At 39.9% G+C, this 19,347-nt stretch overlaps 1 protein-coding gene across 1 annotated transcript in view; it reads left to right on the top strand.

The window, feature by feature from the left end:
- Nucleotides 1-8,126: 8,126 nt before the first annotated feature.
- The window catches only part of fstl4 (follistatin-like 4), a 227,436-nt gene continuing 216,215 nt past the window's right edge, over nt 8,127-19,347 (top strand). The window contains exon 1 of the mRNA XM_080867745.1: nt 8,127-8,367. The gene's annotated coding sequence lies outside the window, so the exon portion shown is untranslated. The remainder of the gene's footprint in view (nt 8,368-19,347) is intronic.

Genomic DNA, 19,347 nt, shown 5'->3' with positions numbered 1-19,347 from the left:
CGGTTCGATACTTTGGTGTCACGGTTCGATATTTTTTCGATACAAAAAAATGTTCATGCCTTTTTAATTTGTCATTTATTAAAATTATAAATATATATTTTAACTCAAAAGTACAGTTTTTAAATTTAACCCTAACCCTTGTGCGCGTTTTTTATTTTGACAGCGAATGCGCACCTGCGGACCACTTATGTGCACCCCTGGTTATTTAGCTCGTCATATTGCAGCCACAGAAATTCTTTTGTCCATGAAACCATAAAGCTGCACTTTCTTTTTGCCTTATAGTCTGATTTGTCATAACTTCTCCGTTTTGTGGTAAGCTTTTCTTTGGCTGTCACTTCTTCACCCCGACCTGTCTTATTTGGCTCAGCAGAACTAAAATATATATACTGCTACTTTTACACACGGACTCACATAAGCTCAGCGATTCTCTGCGCGATCAACCTCTCACATGTTTAAGCTTGCTGCGGGAGATTTCACTTGTCATGTTTGCATAGTAAGCTAACGATTAATAAGACTATGTCAGAGGAATTGGTGCACAAATTATCATCACTCACAGATCAGTGCTGTCATTGCAAAGTGAAAGCAAAAAAACAAGCGCAAATTCAAACGCGATTTCAATATGTCACATATTGACAGTGGCTCACCGATGCCAATGACATAATTACCCAGCTACATTTCTGAAAGAATGCAAAAGCATTGACATATATTTTAACTACAATAGCCCGACGGGCAGGGCAGAGAGATTTTTGTAGCCCGACTGGAAAGATCGCTAGCTCCGGGACGTCGGGCTAGCGATTTTGCAAGCCCTGTATCTGATTGAGGAATCACTCATCTTTGGAAAAGAGAGTTTATTACAGAGAAATGTCTCTTTCCAAAATAAAAGCTATACTATCCGCTTCTTCTGGGCTATATTCTCAGCAGCATAAGGAGAATCACGTGCTAACAGCTGTCTAAATGACTGGGCTAAAGTTAGTAGCATGCTTGTTGTTTTTGTCTTTGCACTAGGATGATGTCGGCGTAAATGTGCAGTCATATTCGTTGTGTTCCCACTAGTGCTTTCAGGTTAATCTCGTTGAAATGACCTTAACGCCACAACACGGCAAATCTCCGTTAACGAGCTACCGCCGATCGCCCCGTGCATGGGGCTAGACAGCTAACACGTTAACGAGCTAACTGCGCTAACACACTAGTTCCCACCCATGTAATTGAGCATTGCATGGCACATCCAACATACTGTTTTACTTTAGTCCATGACTCGCTTACCTTCAGGGTCATACGTCACATGAAAACCAAAATAATTCCAAACGCCAGATCTGAATGAGGGTGGGGGAGGTCCATCTTGCAAGGAGAGCTTAACTTCTGTCTCGCTAGCTTGCCCTGCGCTCTTCCTCCTGACTATGCTGTCTGTGTTGAGCGCTCAGTGGATCTGCGCTGGACAGTGCAGCCTAGGCGGAGTAGTCAAACGCAGATTCACTGAGCGCTCAACACAGACAGCATCGTCAGAAGGAAAGTTGATAAAATAAATTACAAATGTTGTATTGTTCGATACATATGCGTACCGAACCGAAAGCACTGTATCGAACGGTTCAATATCGATACGAATATCGTTGCACCCCTATTATAAATACATACCCAAACACATACCCAAGAGGGCATAACCCGAAAACGTACAACCCTCAAATTCATGTTTTCAGACAGTGCTGAGGTGGCCAATTACAAGCTAGAAACACTGCAAGCTAGAAGAAAAATCCTTAAAAGAACAAAGTGACTAATGTTGACTCACAGTCACAAAACCTAGAGATAATAATGCATTTTTCATAAGTACTATGTTTATCATTTGTTACTGCAGACTTGTCCTTAAATGGAAGCTCCCATTACTTTAACAGCACAAGCAAGCAGCTTTCTTTAGAAGAGAAACTTATTGAGGAGATGGGGAGGGTGGGGGGGGGGGGGGGGGGGGATGCTTATATTTCACTTTTTTAGAAATAAAAAAATGAGGTTCATCTATAAATAACTTCCCATGAATAACTAAAAGTGTTTATGTTGTTCCTGTCATTAATAGACAAAAAAAAAAGTTTCACAAAGACACCAAATGGCACAGTAAAAGGGCCAAAAAATGCATGCATATTCAAGAAAATGTGTCCCATTTACTGAAATTACAGCCACTCGGTTTTTTAAACCAAGAGCTACTAAATTAGCAGCTTTTGTCACTGCAGCTGACTAAGCGCTGTCGGCACAACACCACCCCTGTGCCTGCTGAGGTGCTCAAGCCCTGCTGTTTTTGTTGTTCCAAGCAAATATAAACTAAACTTATTTTGGACAATAACATCAGATATTGTATCACGGCCCTTTATCTTTTTGACGCCTTTCACCCTTGCACTTTGAACAGAGTCTGATTAATATCATTATCAGGTGACTGAATATAATCAGTGAAGCTGAAGGTCACTTGAATCGTTTTAAATAATATCCCTGTTACTTGTTTGCAACTTACTATATGCTAAAATCTGTATATGCAATTGCTCGCTTACTGCATGACCATGCGTCATTGCATGAACTAAAAGTACAGCAAGTACTCCAAAGGGTATTGTGGTCACATAGAATAAAATATTGTAAGGAAACGAATGAGGGTATTTGTAAAATAAATTGCTTTGCAAGTGAAAAACTTGTGCATATCTCGGTAAGGATATGTGCAAATGTGTGCTTTAAGCTTGTGTTCCTGCTGCCCTTATACTAACAAGTCTTCCAAGTAGCTCACTCCTGCAGGTGTCAGAAGGAGGCAGGGCAGCACAGCCATCAGTGAGAAATATGGGCTGTAAGCCGGAGCTCTAGCACCATTACCGCCAGCGTCTTACTGCTGCTTTCATCTGTTAGCTCTATCTCAATGGTCATCTGGGGAACCTGGCGGCCGCGCTGCCATCAAATTGGAGCAGGGCAGGAGGAGGAAACAAAGACCATTATACAAGGTGTGTGAATGTGTATGTGTGGGCACAGGCGTGGGACCAAGAGTGAGAAATGTAGTTCTGTGCAAGCGCCGGCGCGTGTTTCTGCGTATGTGGGAGCACAATGCATCTCTGAGCGTGTGCATTAGCACGCACGAGTGCGTGGCAGCATAACAAATCAAAAGCCGTGGTTTGTCCATGAGATGCCTCGTGGCTGGAGGCTACAAAGAGAAGCTAAGGCAGCACTTTGTCTGCTCTGCTTCTCTCTGTCTCTCTCCAGTGGCAAGTTGTTTCATTGAACAATGGTAGTACAGCTGATACACTACAGGTTTGTCTGACCGCTCTATTCAGTAGAATACAGGATGAAGTAAAGTTATTTATGTTTCCGTGTGTTTGTGTAAGATCAGAGGTGTTTCAGCATACACAGAGAGATGTTTTTTTCTCCTTCGGGTACATTAATGTCATTGTTGGTGGAACATGTTGAGTACACAGAGAGCCTCTTCTTGGCTACAAAATGACAACTTAGAAAACAAAATGTTGGAATTTCCTCCCAGTTTCATTTTTCAGAAACTGCAGGGTTCACTTGTTCAGTGTAATTTTTTGTTTGAAGTTGCGACTTGAGACAAGGGCATCATTCACAGTGTTAAAGCGATCTGCTTTTGACATAGTGTTTACACTGCAACGATTTTCTGTCAATGTTTTACCAAAATGTCAACTGAACTGACCAAATAAGCTGATCATATGACGTGATTCAGGCCTTAGTAGGAAATGGTAATTGTGCAGTGACTCAGACATGACAGAATAATGGCAGCCACTGATTTTAAATGGAATGTCTACCTCTCACCCTATGACAGCAGCCCTTAAGTCCAGCACTGAAGCTGTAGTCACAATGCTACTGCTTGTTTTTGTTTGGCATCCACATTATCCCAACATCAAATCAAGCCACCGCATCTTTTCGGATTTTCCAGTTGTTAAAAACTGATAATACATGTATTTAGATAAGCAGGGATTACAGTTTAATGAGCAGTTGAATCTGATAGGCTGGTTGGTGCTATTAGTTAATTTTTACATTTTGAGTGATCGTGTGCTGCATGTAGCCTTATGTTGCTCCCAGTGATGGCATGGAAATGTTTCTTCATTAATACAAAAATAATGACATTTGAAGGTGTGAAGCGTTCATAGTGCAGATGTAAATAAAGTTGCGGTACTTTACTATCTATCTAGCACTATGGAAAGCAGTGAGCATTAACAGATTCTTTTTTGTTTTTGTTTTTTGGTTGATTTTTTAAAAAAAGTTGGAGACCACTTCAAAAGCAACTTTTTAAATAGCTCAACAAATATAAGCAAAAAGAAACTGTATCTTCACACAGTGCCACAATATGTGTGTTCTAACTAAATATACAGTTGCTGCTGAGAGAGTGAGAAAAGAAAATGTTAATATAGGACACAAGAAAAAGGTCAGGGGAGGCAGATGAGAGATTGTTTTCAAAGGTAAGGACTGTTCAGTATGTGATATTTGGCGAAGAGTAATTTTAAATCTTACTGTCCTAATTCATTTCAGAATTCTAAAATCAGATATGGGATCTGTACATGACGTGCTGTTTCATCAAATGTCTTTCAAAACAAACTGAAGCGTACTAATTTTGTAGCACTTTTATATAGTTTAGTGCAGACATCAGTTTATATTTAAGGTGATGATTCAGTGAGCTCGGAGATGATCCTGGATGGCCTGCATTTCTCTCCCATGTTTCCTCACTTTTCCACCCTTTGGTAGAATGTCCGTTTCCCCGGCTTTTTCCTCCACCCATGTTTTACTGTATCTCATCAGCTCATGGTATTTAAGGTGTGTTGTACTAATCTCCGCCAAATCCTTGTCACCATCATGGTGGTAATTAGGTCTCTGTTCTTGTGTTTTCCATTCTGTAACCCTGATTTTCCATTTGCTATCCAGTTAATTGCCTGAAACCTGTCGGTTTCTGCAGTGCTCCTAGATTCCTGTTGTCTTGAGAAGCTTGACGGATACTTCCATTTACCCTTAACTTGGCCCTCCAGCCAGTTGCTGAATCAACAAATAAAAGGACTTACCTGAAACACACCTGCCTGCCTCTATATCTTTATATTTAAAATCTAAATTTAAATGTATAAGTAGGTAAGTCTGTGTATTTTTACATTTAGAAATTGGAGGTCTCATCTACTCTAAATGATCTTGACATGTGCTCAGTGTATGTGTACGAATTGCATCAGTACTGGCAGTGGTGAGCTGGAGGAAAAGCACATAAAGAAGAGATATGGCTCTGTCTCCTGCTGTTTCTGTGTCTGTGGGAACACCTGGGTGAGAGAGACCTTTTAGTGCTGACACATGCCTCAGTGCCTCTAAGGTTGAGGGGAGAAGATATTATGTTTCTGATGTATGACTACTAGTACAAACACTCCTGTCCTGAACAAACGATGACAGAGATAATGATGACTGCTGTAGCTGCTCAGTACCCACATGTGCATCTGAAAGTTTGTCCAGACATGGGTGTAGCTGTGGGTAAAATGCAAATGATGTTCCATTTGCGATGCCACACACGGGTTCTATATGAGCCCCTCCAGGGTTAATTCATATTTGTACCATTTAGGTGTGATTGATTTGCTGCTCAGGGTACGCTTACAGCAGCCTGAGATCGTCTCTGCAGTGCCCAGAGAGCTGTTGGTTTTATGAATAGATCTGGTGTGCATTTGTCAATAATATAGATCAAAACATTTCCACTTCAGTGGCCCAGAGATGGGTTAAGGAATGTGTGTATGTGTGTACTGTATGTGTCTGTCTGTGTCCTCGTGTTTATCATAGAAATGAAGAAGAGGTCCTATATAAAAATGTGTAAACACGTTTTAAATACTTGGAAGTTTATTGTAGGGTCGTTCTTCAGCATTAGAAAGTAGGTGTTTGTGTTTGTCGTGCAGTATTTGAAAAGCAAAATACTCAGAATAGTCTGCTCTACTCTTCATCACAGTGAAGGCAGTATAGAGAGAGCAAGTTATATTTCAAAAATATTGAGGTTAGAGTCAGGCTGCTTTAGTGCTCTTGGGATCTCAGCTAAAGTTTACTAATTAGTTTAAAGAAAGGAAAATATGAAAACCAAAACTTTTACAGGCTGAATGCAGTCAGGTAGTGTCTTATGAGTTGAGGCTGTTCCAAAAGATAGAAACTACCCTAAAAACTGAGATATTCAGAAGCTGCAAAGCAACAAACAAGACATCAACATGAATAATTGTTAATCTTTCTCTTTTAAGTCTATGCAGTATGTACATGATTGCTTTCACTGGATGGTGTTGTGTTGTGGATTGCGTGGATTTGAATCTGTATCCAGTTTATTTACATATGTAAGTTTTAAAATTTGAATTCATGTGGCCTGAGTAGGCTCTTTGGTGTGGCCTGACCAATAAATGTATAAAACTTGTGAATAATTATAATAACTGCATTTAAATGACTACATTGAACACCCTCACAATCTGTTAACCAGCATCATCCATCCAATAAGCAACCAGTATAACAACCAAGAAATGGCACTCTTAGTAAACAACCACACACTTAAAGTATATAGCAATGTCTTGTAGGGCAAATAGCTTTACCTTCTAAACCCAGAGCAACATCCTCCCAAAATATAATACAATATTAAGGCCTTTGCATTTGATTATATTGCTTTTCTGAGAATTTTTGTCTTGCATTTAAAAAGTTACTTCAGTGCTCTTTTTATTGCTACACATGCTAAATACTGCTTCAACTAAGACTGCATCTCCATCTCTACTTGGCCCACATAACAGACTTCCCTCTATGTGCCTCCTTGCCAGTCTTTTTCCCAAATGCCATATGAACATTAAAACACCCCTGAATAACACATGAATCCTTTTGTTTTCCACACATTTGTAAAACGTAATTGATGAGATATGTTACCAAAGAGACACCAAAAAAGACAAAAAATAAACACTTTTCAAATTATTTTGATTCATGACCATGAAAAAAGGCAGAAGGTACTTTAGGGTCATGCTGCCAATTGCAACACTGCCATTTTCCATCTTATCAGACATCATCTGTTACTGCAAGTTGGGCTGCTTTATGGACAATATCTGATAGAGTGAATTACAATTTTTCTTTCTTTCTTTCCTTCTTTGTGCACAGCAACTTGATGACTAAAGCGCCTTTCTTCACTTTCCCCCTATTCCCGCTCTCCCCCTTTTCATTTCTTTCTCTTTGATTCTTATTTTTTTCCAGCCTTCTTTTTTTTTCGTTGTCTTGATAAATGTTACATTGAGCATTAATGTTTTAGTGCCACATGCAATTTTGATGGTGGTGCCACCATTCTCGTGTCTTTTTAGAATACAGTATGTAGACCTTATTGTGCCACGCGCACTTTAATATTCTTCCATTTTTTTCCATCTCAACAAGTCCTCCACTTACATGAAAATGTGTAAAGGGGACCATAGAGATGATGATTACTTTACTTACAAGTGTTTGTTATACTGTCAGCTATGGCACCATAAGGCAGCTTTGCAAAAGATGACATTGACACTTAAGACAACATTTGATTTTTATCATGTTCTTCTATCAAGCACCAGCATTCCTATCATGTGTCACTGTATTAAAAAAAAAAAAAAGTGCAAAGAAGTAGAAGAATGTTGGTTGCTTGCATTTTTTTCTTTGTCATTTTCAACGCCTGAGTTTACACCATAAATTTTAAACAAGATATATTTTAGGTAGTATCTACTTAAGGGTCACCACGGATCAAAAAAGGTAACCGATTCAAGTCCTGTACTTTCATACAAATACAAAAAATCACGGGTATTATTGTACCTGTACACTATGTGAACTTCATAACGTTACCGACATCTTGCATCTAAGGTTGTTTCCAACCCCTGGTTAAAAAAACAGTACGAATAACAACTGAAAACAGTCTTTGAATATTTCACACGACGTCTTTCTCCCCTGCAAGGTATGTGGTCCTCGCGAGTGTCTTAGCACGCACGCAAACACGCACACGCATGCACACAGACACACACAGGTGTCGCTTTCCAATGCGATGGATCTGCAGATGTAGCCTCACCGCATTTGGCGTGCAGCGGCTGACGTCAGGAGGAGAGCGGAGTGAGAGGAGTTGAAATAGGGGCAGAGCTGGAGCGTAGCGCTGAGAGGAAACCAGCCAGAGGAGCCGGAGGATGGCAAGCCGCTGCTGAGAGTTGGGACGCTCTACCCGTCGCTACTAACACAGCTGCTGCTACTATTACACTAGCCCATAATTAATTTGAACCCTTTAAACCCTGTCGAGAGGTGGAGAGGAGAGGAGTGGAACTAAGGAGCGCAGACTGGACGAGTCTCTGCGAGGAAATCTGTGGCATATTTGCACGAATTTCCTTTCTTTTATAATCCGTTTGCCTCGGAATACCACAGGTAAGGTGAAAGGTTTATGTACTAAGGCGGGGTGTGGGGTATCAACTCACTAAAAGGCGCATTTATCTGCCGTTTCTTTCTTCTTTTTTACAAGTTTGGCTGTTTTGGGTGCGTGACACCGCTTTATCCGCACTATTTGCATTAGGGTGAGTGTGAATGAACGGAAACTGTAAAGAGGATGGCAGTGGCGTGCTTTAATGTTGAATTAGTTACAGCTGAGGAGAAATGCATCAATAATACAGAGCTCTAGAATTTACAGCCGGGGAGATGTGTGAGAGGTGCAGCTTTATAGCGCAGGGCGATGTCAGTGACAATCTGTGACAGTTTTTAACTACACTGCCTGCTATGTCGCCTTTTGTCTGGCGCAAAACGGCTTGTGATTAATCATTTCACATGACCACATGCCACCTTTGGTAACCCCACATAACCGTGCAGAGGCCCTACCTGCACGAAAATAACAGGGCAATGTTTGATAAATGGGTCCAGGAGGACTCCTTTGCCCGGATGCGCCAGGTTTGCTCAAGCAGCAGAGGGACTGAAATGATAACACTGTGAGACGCGCACACACACCTCACATCGCTGGGCTCTATGGTACTGATTCTTGGTCCCTGAACCCCCTCAACACACACACACACACACACACACACACACACACACACACACACACACACACACACACACACACACACACACACACACACACTCCCCCTTCTTTCGTCGGCCAATTGCTTTCTTCAGGACGCTGGCAAGACTTTATCTATTAACAACCAGGGTCTTATGGAGCACGCAAAAACTCTTATATGAGTGTAAAGGGCACAGCATCTGAAACACGGCGAGCATTTCTTGTCTGATTGCGTTAAATGAGCTGCTTCGGCGCACTCTCATGGGAAAATCCTATCAGTGTCACCAGAGAGTTGGCACGGTGGAAGCAAAGCCTCCGTGACGGCCAGCGGAGTGGGAAATGAGGATTGGTCGGCGCACACGCTGCCGTAGTATAGCGTATATTGCACCGGAGCTCTCCACGGTGCTGAAAATTCTCCCGCCACTTGCTTCCCTTCTCAGTTCCTTCCACTCGTTTTTTTGTTTCTTTTCTTTTCCTTTTTTTTGCAGTCTCTTTTCGGATTTGTTGGATTCGCTCTCTACTTGGAACCAGATATGCAGCCGACATCAAACGGGTGAATTATGCTCATTCATCACTGTGCTATGTGTACAAATAGGTTTAAAGTCCCAGCCTTTCATTCTTATGCCGGCAAACAACCCATAAAACTATAAACTGAGGCAGGTAGTCTCATACAGAAAGGCATGCAAATATATTGCTCAGAGCGACCGTCAGTCCCACCCCCTGCTCCTAAATGAGAACATTAATAGCAATACTTCTTGCTAGATCTGTTTGCTCTAGAGGCTCCGATCTGTAATTTACTGTTACACATATCGTTTAGGCACAAACCTGTTCATTCTTTGCAGGGATACAAGCAAGCATGTCCCAATGCATACATGCTGACTCCGTGCAGACCTGCTAAAGCTGTAACATATACCACCAAGAAGGCATGAGGACCAGGACGTAACCAGTACTTATCACGGTTATATTAGAACAGCAAGAGTTGGGGGATTAAGGGAGTTAGCTCCGAACTCTGTCAGCGCAATTCTGCAGCTCACCTTGAGGTCAAGTTGAGAAATAATGATGTAGCCAGAATAGTGGCGCAGTCGGGCACATTGTAGTTTGCAATCTGCTATGAAACTTATTAGCTGTCAAACAGAGAGCCATTACAGCGTGGTGTCCAGCAGATTATGGCTGCTTGTTGTTGTTGTTCAGAGACAGCTTTAATAGTCGGATGACTCACGCAGTTACAGTACTGACACTGATGATACACTAGTATACATATGCACATGCACACACAGAATCTGCACTATAACGATTATGTCCTGTGCTCTCCTGCTAACTGCCAGAACCAGCTTAAAGCAGAATGTGTGCATATATACACGTGCTATTATGCAGTGCATGGCAATAGAGGTCAACAATGGCAACAGAGCTCCTACTATGGTTGTGTACCAAGAGCTTTCACACACTTCTACTGGTGTTTTGTATTATATGGTATACAAGGTTTATCCATCCTCTAAGAGTGCATCACAAGCATACAAAATGTAAACTGTAGTCAGCGTCCCGACTCGAAGTTCACACGGCAGGGCTGGATTTGTAGTAATTTTTGGTTTTTTTGCAGTTTCCAGCTTCCGAGCTTGATCGCGGAAAGAAAGAGTTCCAGCAGAGGGAATCCTTGTTGGCAGCAAATACTTTTAAATTGTGAAAATGACCAAAACCTCAGCTTTGTTACTCCAAATGACAATTTTAAGCTGTGCTTAAAAATTACTTTTCCAAATAGAAATCCAGCATATAAATGAGAGATTTGAGTGGTGTGTGATAGTATGCTGATTGGGGACTGTTAAACGGGAAAAAGTCAGTTGGCTTCTCAACAGATTTTGATTATTTAGGTGTGTACAACTGTCTCATAGCAGGCAGCAGCAGACCAAGTTAAAAAAAAACAGTTTTACTTTTTGTTTGATAAGTAACTGTGTTTTAAAATTGGACAGCATTTTGTAGATTTCATTGTTTAATTTGCTTTTTTGATTGTTTGACTGATTAACTGATTCTCTGATTTATTTGCACCTTTTTTGCAGTGAGTAGTCATTTTAATTAACACAGTCACTGCAGGCTCTAAACAATCCACAGTTAAAGAGGCCTGGATGACATTTTTGTGTAACATTTAATTAGGGCAAATTAAATTTTCTTATCACTTATAATTTCCCAGTCGTGAACAGTGATGCTTGGCATCACATCACCTGAAACCCATGCAGAGTTCATCTAATCAGGAGCAGGATTTATTATCGCTACAAAGCAGTCCCCTCAGGTAAACCATACCCACTTGACTCCCTCCATTTCTTTACACTTTGAAACTTTGGTCTGCAAATTTCCCAGAGAAATGTAATGAGCCATGCTTCAAAACAAAGGTAAAAATGCATTATATATGGCGAGTTGTACTCTCCTGGGTTGCTCCATCTGCAAAAACACTCACATTTGGATGCTTCTGACAAGATTCAACTTTTTAAACTCTGGGTCTAACCAGGGCGCTCGAAGTCTCACAGAGAGCTTTAACTGATTAAAATGAGGTCTATGACAGTAAGAATTAATATGAATGACATTGAAACTGAGGTAGGGTTGTAACTTGGTCCATTAGATTCTCTACATTTTTATTTCACATTACTGTGGCCATTGACTCACCTGATAAGTCCACTGTACTCCCCGTAGAGTGCAGGAAATGTGGGCAGCATGGTTCACTTGAAATTCCGATCACTAATGTTGAACTTCTAGAAATGACCTTTACTGCTGCATCCCATATGAACACAGCAGCTGAGCTGAGAGTATCAGCAGCGCAGCTCTGAGCAAATAGTGATTGCCGCCTCCTCTGCTTGAATTGAACTGACCAAAAGAGTCAGAGGAGAGGAAGAAATGCATGGAGGGGTTACAAAAAGGTCACCTAGCATATGTTTTCTGCAGTGAATTTATTCAGCCATCTGCCTGTCCCTTTTATGAAGCCTCCCCACCACCGCCACTATTTAAAACTGTCATATTGAATTTATTTATTTATTTATTTTTACTGAAACTTGATTTGCCATATCACATTTCAACAATGATATGATTCAAGCTGTCTAGGAATTTTACTTCGCTTACTGTAGTAGAGAACTCATTTACTGAATCATTCTGCGTGTCCAGTGGAGTCTGCAGTTTAGCATCATCAACGTCATTAACGATTAGTTATAAATAATAAAACTGCAAAGGGTTCAACATATTGAATGAAGATGACTAGTACTACAACATGAGTTCTAGTTATTCTTCAATCAGCGATAATTACATACAGAAACCAAAGTGCCTCTAAAGTGCCATTCCTGCCACGGGATGTGCTTTTTTTCTGCTTCCACTGTTTTCTGTCACCTGTTTTTCTCCCTCTTTGCTACTGCTGTATAATTAACAGATGCAGTCCTGTTAGCCCAGCAGACCACCCAGTTATGGCACTGCAGAGCCTCCTGATATCCTTTTTGCCCTTACAGCCATGTCATACATCCTGCAAGGATTTATGGATTCAACAAGTCTCCCTCTGTTTGTGTCTTTCAGACACACATGACAAGCAGGATGTGGGCTTTAACACCCAAGGGCTGTAGATCTGTTCACGGAAACTTGTCTAATAAAAAAGCCAAAAGTCAATATTAGAAAAGCAAAGTGGGACAGGAAGAGAATAGTGTATGGCGCCAAAGAAGGAGCCACTATTCATTCTCTTTCTCTCTCCAGTGTCAAGATGGTCTTATTACTACCTAACAGCCTGAAGCTCTGTCTCTTCTATAGAGAAAGAAAGTAGCAAAGAGAGAGCGTCAGACAATAATTAATTTGGAGGCAATGCAAGAGAAGCTGAGTTGATAAGGATATCTCGCGCTAAAGCACGACAACCTGCGCCGTACTCTCTCAGTGGTCCCTGTGCCTTTTCCGGTTGGCTGAAGCATTATTTTTCTGTCTGAGTGTGCATTTTAACACAATCTGAAAAGGGACATGTGGTGCTGTTTCTCTGCAAAATGAATATATTAACTTTTCTATCACCGCTGCCATATGTTTTTGTTACGTGTTTTAATTGCTTTAATGGCATCCTTATTGTTGCTCGTATTATTCGCTCTGCTGTTGGCTGTTTCCACGCTTGTGTTTGTGTCATCTTGTTTGTGCTTGGTGTTAGAGTTTTATTCATCTTTATTTGCCTTCAACAAATTGCTAAGTTTTTAACTTTTACCAGTTTTTAGATTTCACCTTTTATCACACATTCAATGGTTTATACAATCTCCCAAATCGAACAAGCAGCGCTACCTGCTACAGCCTGCAGCTGAAACATAATCAGGCACTCTTGTAAGAACATTGTTTAATAACACCTTGCAATAATAATTGTTGCAATAATAAGTTATTAACTAACTAAACTTTAATCATTTTTCACTGTGTCACACTCCTCCTTCTTTTTCTAAGGTAGTCCTGGAAAACTGGATAACAAAGTAGGGTTTCCAAGTGACGCAGCTCAAACTATAAAAGCTTGCCCAGATAAACTGCTCAGTCTTTCTTTTTCTTTCCACCTGGCAGCAATTGTTTTCTTGACATTATTATTATTTTTGTTGCATTATGTCGAATAATGTCAGATTTTATTCCACTTGCACCCTTTGTTGCATACCTTGAGCTAGTCAATTTGTCACAAATGGGGGGCTTGTCTGCGATATTCAACCCCGTTGGTTAAGGTAGAGAGATGTCATGGTTGGTCAGAGAGGCTGCAATCAAATGATACTTCATCAGTTTCAACTGATTCTTAGAAAGCTTGGTTTGGATTTAGCTGTACAGGGTGGGCCATTTATATGGATACACCGTAATAACATGGGAATGGTTGGTGATATTAATGTCCTGTTTGTGGCACATTAGTATATGTGAGGGGGCAAACTCCTCAAGATGGGTGGTGACTGTGGTGGCCATTTAGAAGTCAGCCATCTTGGATACAGCTTTTGTTTTTTCAATAGGAAGAGGGACATGTGACACATCAAACGTATTTGTAATGTCACAAGAAAAACAATGGTGTGCTTGGTTTCAACGTAACTTTATTCTTTCATGAGTTATTTACAAGTTTCTCTTTGTTCACAGCCATTGACATGTCGAAGAGGTTAACACGTGAGGAGCGGATCGAAATTGTGTTGATATCTGGTGAACGCAGTAACCGGGTCATTGCAGCAGATTTCAATGCAAGACACCCTAGGTTCTCCAGAGGCCTGGTAATGAACTAATCATTTGATTCAAGTGTATTGACAAAGGGTGATATCTAAAACCTGAAAAATAATCCCTATTAGTGCCACCTACTCCAATCAGAGACATTATCAGATGATGATAAAAATCTATAAAGAACAAGAGCTTAATGCTGCGGAAAATCATTAATCTTGGGATTTAGCACACTGTGGCAAAATAAGCATTTGAATTTGAGTTAATTATTTTAGCTCTCAGTGCACTCTTGGTGCCTGTTTTTTTTCTAGCGTGACAGCCACACAAACTTTAAAATGGATACAAAGAACATTAAATGTTACAGTCTAATAGTCTTAAAAAACATGGAAATCACTTTAGTTTGTCAGCAGATCAAAGTCAAATTCATTTTATTGATTCAATGGGTTTTCTTGGTCTGTATTTTGTGTTCTAGTAGCTGCAATTTCATCAGTGTGAAAGTGACTTAGCAGCAGATTAGAATCAAGTACAAAGACATTTATAGATTTTATGCATCACCGGCTGAATACATGTAAATTCCAGTGAAATCGCAATGCACAGTTTGCGCTATTGCAACTTAATTAATTGGTAACTGGTATTATTGGTAAGTTATGGGTCAATAGTTTGCACATAAACCATGTATTTGCCCTGCAGATAATCTGTATTGCACTTAAACCATGCTGCAAATACAGATAATTAGTAAAAAAAAAAAAAAAGAAAAAAAATATGGTGCTTTCAGTCAATTTCAGTCAAATCCCTGAACATAACCTGCTCTTGTCCAGGTAATGTGTTCAGCGTATGTTGTGATTTATTCAGGTAAAATGGAAAACTAATTATAAAACAACAACAAAAAATTGTTTAAGTAATAACACTCAAAAATAGTACATGAAATCAAACAGACTGTTACAAAACTATTGAAAATCAACACTTTCAACACAAACCCAAACAGAAACCCAAACGGAAGAATTTATCACTAACAATCTTACACTCAGATACAGAAAAACCTGGGAGTACAACCATTTGAGCCAATGTAAGTGTAAATAAAAAATATTAATGCATTTTAAAGAGTAGAAGAGTTCAAAGCTGGCAGCATATTTTATAAAGATTTAAATGAGATCAAATTGAGGCAGTTTGATGCAGCTGTAAATTTAGCAGTATGGGCTTGTGACAGAGCCAAAACCTATGGGCCAGCTGTAAGCAGGGAACACCATCATTGCTAAAATAAGCTGAATATTATCAAACAAATAAAAGATTTAATGTTCAAATGTTCCCTTTAGGCCTCCAACTGCTACACTATTAATTAGACCCTTTCTTTCTTAATTAGTTTCACCTTGACTACTGGAGAAGAATTCGTTTTAATTGTGAATCATATGAGCGGATACGACCTGTCAGCTTTTATCTGGTGTGCTGACAACCTCCCATCTTCCTTCCAAAGGGTAGTGTTTCTAACATATTTACATCACAGTCAGTGACTGACCTTACTTTGCATGGCTAGGCTTCTGTATGAATCCATTTTGGGAAACACCACTCAGAGCACCCTGACAGTTATCATATTTCTCATCATCATAAAAAAAGGTGGGGGTGGGGGAGGCTGAAAGTAAGTGTCCCCTGTTCATCTGGAGCGTCTGAAAGATAACTAAGGTTAGAGCGTGTGTGATCCTGATGCATGGCTGCCTGACAGATTGACACGTCTGGTCTCTTCAGAATCTTTTCCAACCGCACAGGAACAAGAATGAAATCTTGACGAGTGAGTCATGTAAACATTTTGGGCAAAGGCGAGTCTCTTGGTAGCTCTATTTCATGCTACATAGACATCTTTCTGAAGAATGGGTTGTTTGAAACCTGAGTGCAGGCAGACAGGCCGGCAGACGCAGGATGATAGCAGAGATTTTACAGAAGAGGAGCTTCAGAGTGAGGCAGCACTCAGAGCATCAGCCTGTGGAGAGGTTTGTTCCAAAATGGGGCATGCATCATGTGGGGGAAAAAATGATTTGTGCTTTCATAACATGATTGACAGGCGATCTTTTTTTTAACATTCTACTTTTGGAGGATAGGCTAGTAGGTTAACCAATATAACTCTTTTCATTAATAATTTCTAAAACTGTATAAATAGAATATCTCAAAATTAAAGCTGTTTAGTGACATGAAACACAAAGAAAGCCAATCCGTCATATGCAAAACATTTTACACGAGGGTGGTGAACTACAGCATGTGCTGTTCAGCATTCGCAGATGTTAATTTTTGTGCCCCTCCCACCCTTTCTTTGTAATCTTTTTTAAATACTCAGCAACTTGCAGGGAGGACTCACGCTGAGTGGGGAATGATTGTCGTTCTGGAACTGCATGTGTCATTTGTAACTGTGACAGCAGACCTACCTGGAGTGGTGCAGAGCTGGGACTGAGAGCAGGAAGGAGAGCTCAGTCTGATCACTTGAATTTGTCTCAGAGCTCAGCTAGGGGCCTTTCCCTGCTGCCATTACAAAGAGCACCAGAGAGACTGCAGGGCTGCATACAATGCTCATTTACATGCCAGTTCTGAATTTGGCTGTGTCTTGGTCTCCTGACAAACATGCCACTTAAGTCATGCTAATTTAGTCAGATTCTAGGGGCATAATAAACCTTTAGCATTGTAAATTTAACTGTACTGAGTACAAAAAAGAGTTTTAACCCTGTGTGGCCCTGGGACCATAAATGGTCCCTTTAGGTTTTCAGTTACAAGCCATTTGCACTGTGTTGAATGGAATATAGCCAAATTCTCTAAAAAAAAGTTTGGCATAATTTCATTTCAAAATTCAAGTCTGACTTCCTTAAATTAGCTTCAGTGGCTAAGCTAACAATACACATCCTCTTAGAGCCCTGGGGACCATTTTTGGTCCCCATTGACTTCCATTATAAACGCTATTTTTCACTGCAGAATTATTACCGTTAATGTCTTGGTGATTACGTATGTTTCCGCTTCGTTTTGGTCTATGAGCCTTAGAGTTGTAATTTTTTTATTTGTCCACCGGGTGGCGCCCTTGCTCCACATTTGATCCCTGCTGGAAAACAGCGGGCTTCTTGGACAGACCTGCGGGAAATGAAGCCTCATTTCCGGCGTGCAGCAGCGGCTTCGCCCGCTGATCGGGCGGGACCATTTTTTGGTCCCTAGGACCATGAGAGGGTGCATTTTTTTTTTTTTTAGTCAACAGGAAATGACGTATTTGTTGTCACGTGGTATCGGACGTGTGGGCTGGAAAAAGCAGTCCCCGGTGATCGTGCCCCGGTGATCGTCGCGACTTACCCCGGCAACATGCACTTATTTCGGCCTAGAGGAGGAGCATTTGCCGCCTGGAGACCATTTTCTGGTCCTGAAAAAAAAAAAAAAAAGGCGATCGAAATGACTGTTGGTGCCAATCTTTAATCCATCTAAAGGCCTAATTATAATAACAAAGAAATATTACTTCAAATGTTTTTTTTGGAAAATATTTAGTTTTTTGTTTTTTGGGGCTAAAAAACGGCGCTCATGTAATAAAACTGGGATTTAAAGGGTTAAAACAACGAAAATATAATTAAAACTTTATATGAATATTTCAGGGAGAAGTAGTTTTAAAAGACTGACCAATTTAAAGTGGAAAAAAATATGAATATATAATCTTTTTATTGCACTTTTGGGGCGGGACCATTTATGGTCCCCAGGGCTCGGAAGGGGTGCATTTTTAAAGGGCCACACAAGAGTTAAGTTATATCTTTGAATCAGTTTAAATGTCACGGTGAGTTGCTTCTTTTTTCCCGTCATAATAACTAAAGTGGGGTTTGTTATTGCAGCTCATGGAGCAGATCTTTCTGGGAGGATGGTGCTATTGTAGAATATTATAGATTCAAAATCACAAACTCATTGATTGTGCTCAGCAAGTCAGGAGTGTTTGAATGTTCAAATGTGATCAGTTACAGCTGCTGTAGATGACCGAACAATAAAGCCAGCGTTATGAAGATGGTTTCATGTTAGCTACTCTCATTTTTGTCAATACACATATTTTTTTATAGTTTACAATGTCAAATGGATACGAGTGAATTTGATTTTACTGGCTAAGTGGGTAGGAACATACAGCCAATGTGACTGGTTGCCAATATTCGTGCTCAAAATTATTAGTGGGAGTAAAATTAAACATAGTAACGCACATTGAAATATGAACTGCTGTTAAACAACAATTTTCAAAAATCTAGTAAGAATGAACCACATCTTATTCTTATAAACATTTCTTTTTCTGTCAACACAGATAACTATGATGAGTTTAACTGACTGAATTATTACTTTTTTCTTTGTCTGGCCAAATTCCAAATACATAAATAGGTTATGATGCATTTAGTCAATAGATAATTTGATCCACCGAAAAAAGCTATAAATGACACAAAAGAAACAAGATGCATGATTCAGAACCAGTCTGATAGAACATTATGCTCTCAAAGATTTATACACGATATTGCTGAAAATATCACCATTAGGCCCAGCCTGACAGTTTAGTTGTGCTCCTAGGAGTAAATGTTTTTGTATTTTCTTACACAGAGACAGAGAGAGAAGTGCTTTTCTGTTATATTTTTAGAAGACTAAAAAACAGTCATTTTGCAACAAAATTTGGACCCAGCTCAATTTCAAAGTTATAATCTTTTGATGTCTGTTCTTGACAAGAGAACAGCTTTAAGATTACTTAAGTGTTTATATTCAAATAAATAGACATCATCTCTCAATATCACTGAAAGAAAAACTGCTGGATGGAGATCCTTCTTGTCCGATATAAGTAGAGTGAGTTCAAAAATCAAAAGTTTGATATTTTTTATGTATGTTTTTTTATCATTTACATGAGATTTTTTCCGTATTTAAGTTGTTAAACAAGTGAGTTCTGAGCTTGAAGTGTTGTATTTAGTCACTTGCAAAATTGTAGTAAAACCTACCGAACAAGACCAAAATATTATTTTTTTAAATTTTATGGCACGGCATTTCATCAATGATTCACTGTCTTCATGACCCCGGAGTACTGAGCCTTTCATACTGTAAGCTTGTGTTTGGGCGTCCACACATACATTAAAAAAAATCTTTGCTGCCTCTCAAACATTTTAAAGCTTTGGGTGAAAATGAATATTTGGCCTTAAAATTTGAGTTCCTGACTTGTTGAACTGGCTACACCT

The sequence above is a fragment of the Rhamphochromis sp. 'chilingali' genome (assembly GCF_963969265.1).
Source record: "Rhamphochromis sp. 'chilingali' genome assembly, chromosome: 19".
In the NCBI taxonomy this organism is placed as follows: Eukaryota; Metazoa; Chordata; class Actinopteri; order Cichliformes; family Cichlidae; genus Rhamphochromis; species Rhamphochromis sp. 'chilingali'.
This window is presented reverse-complemented; position numbering and strand designations above follow the sequence as displayed.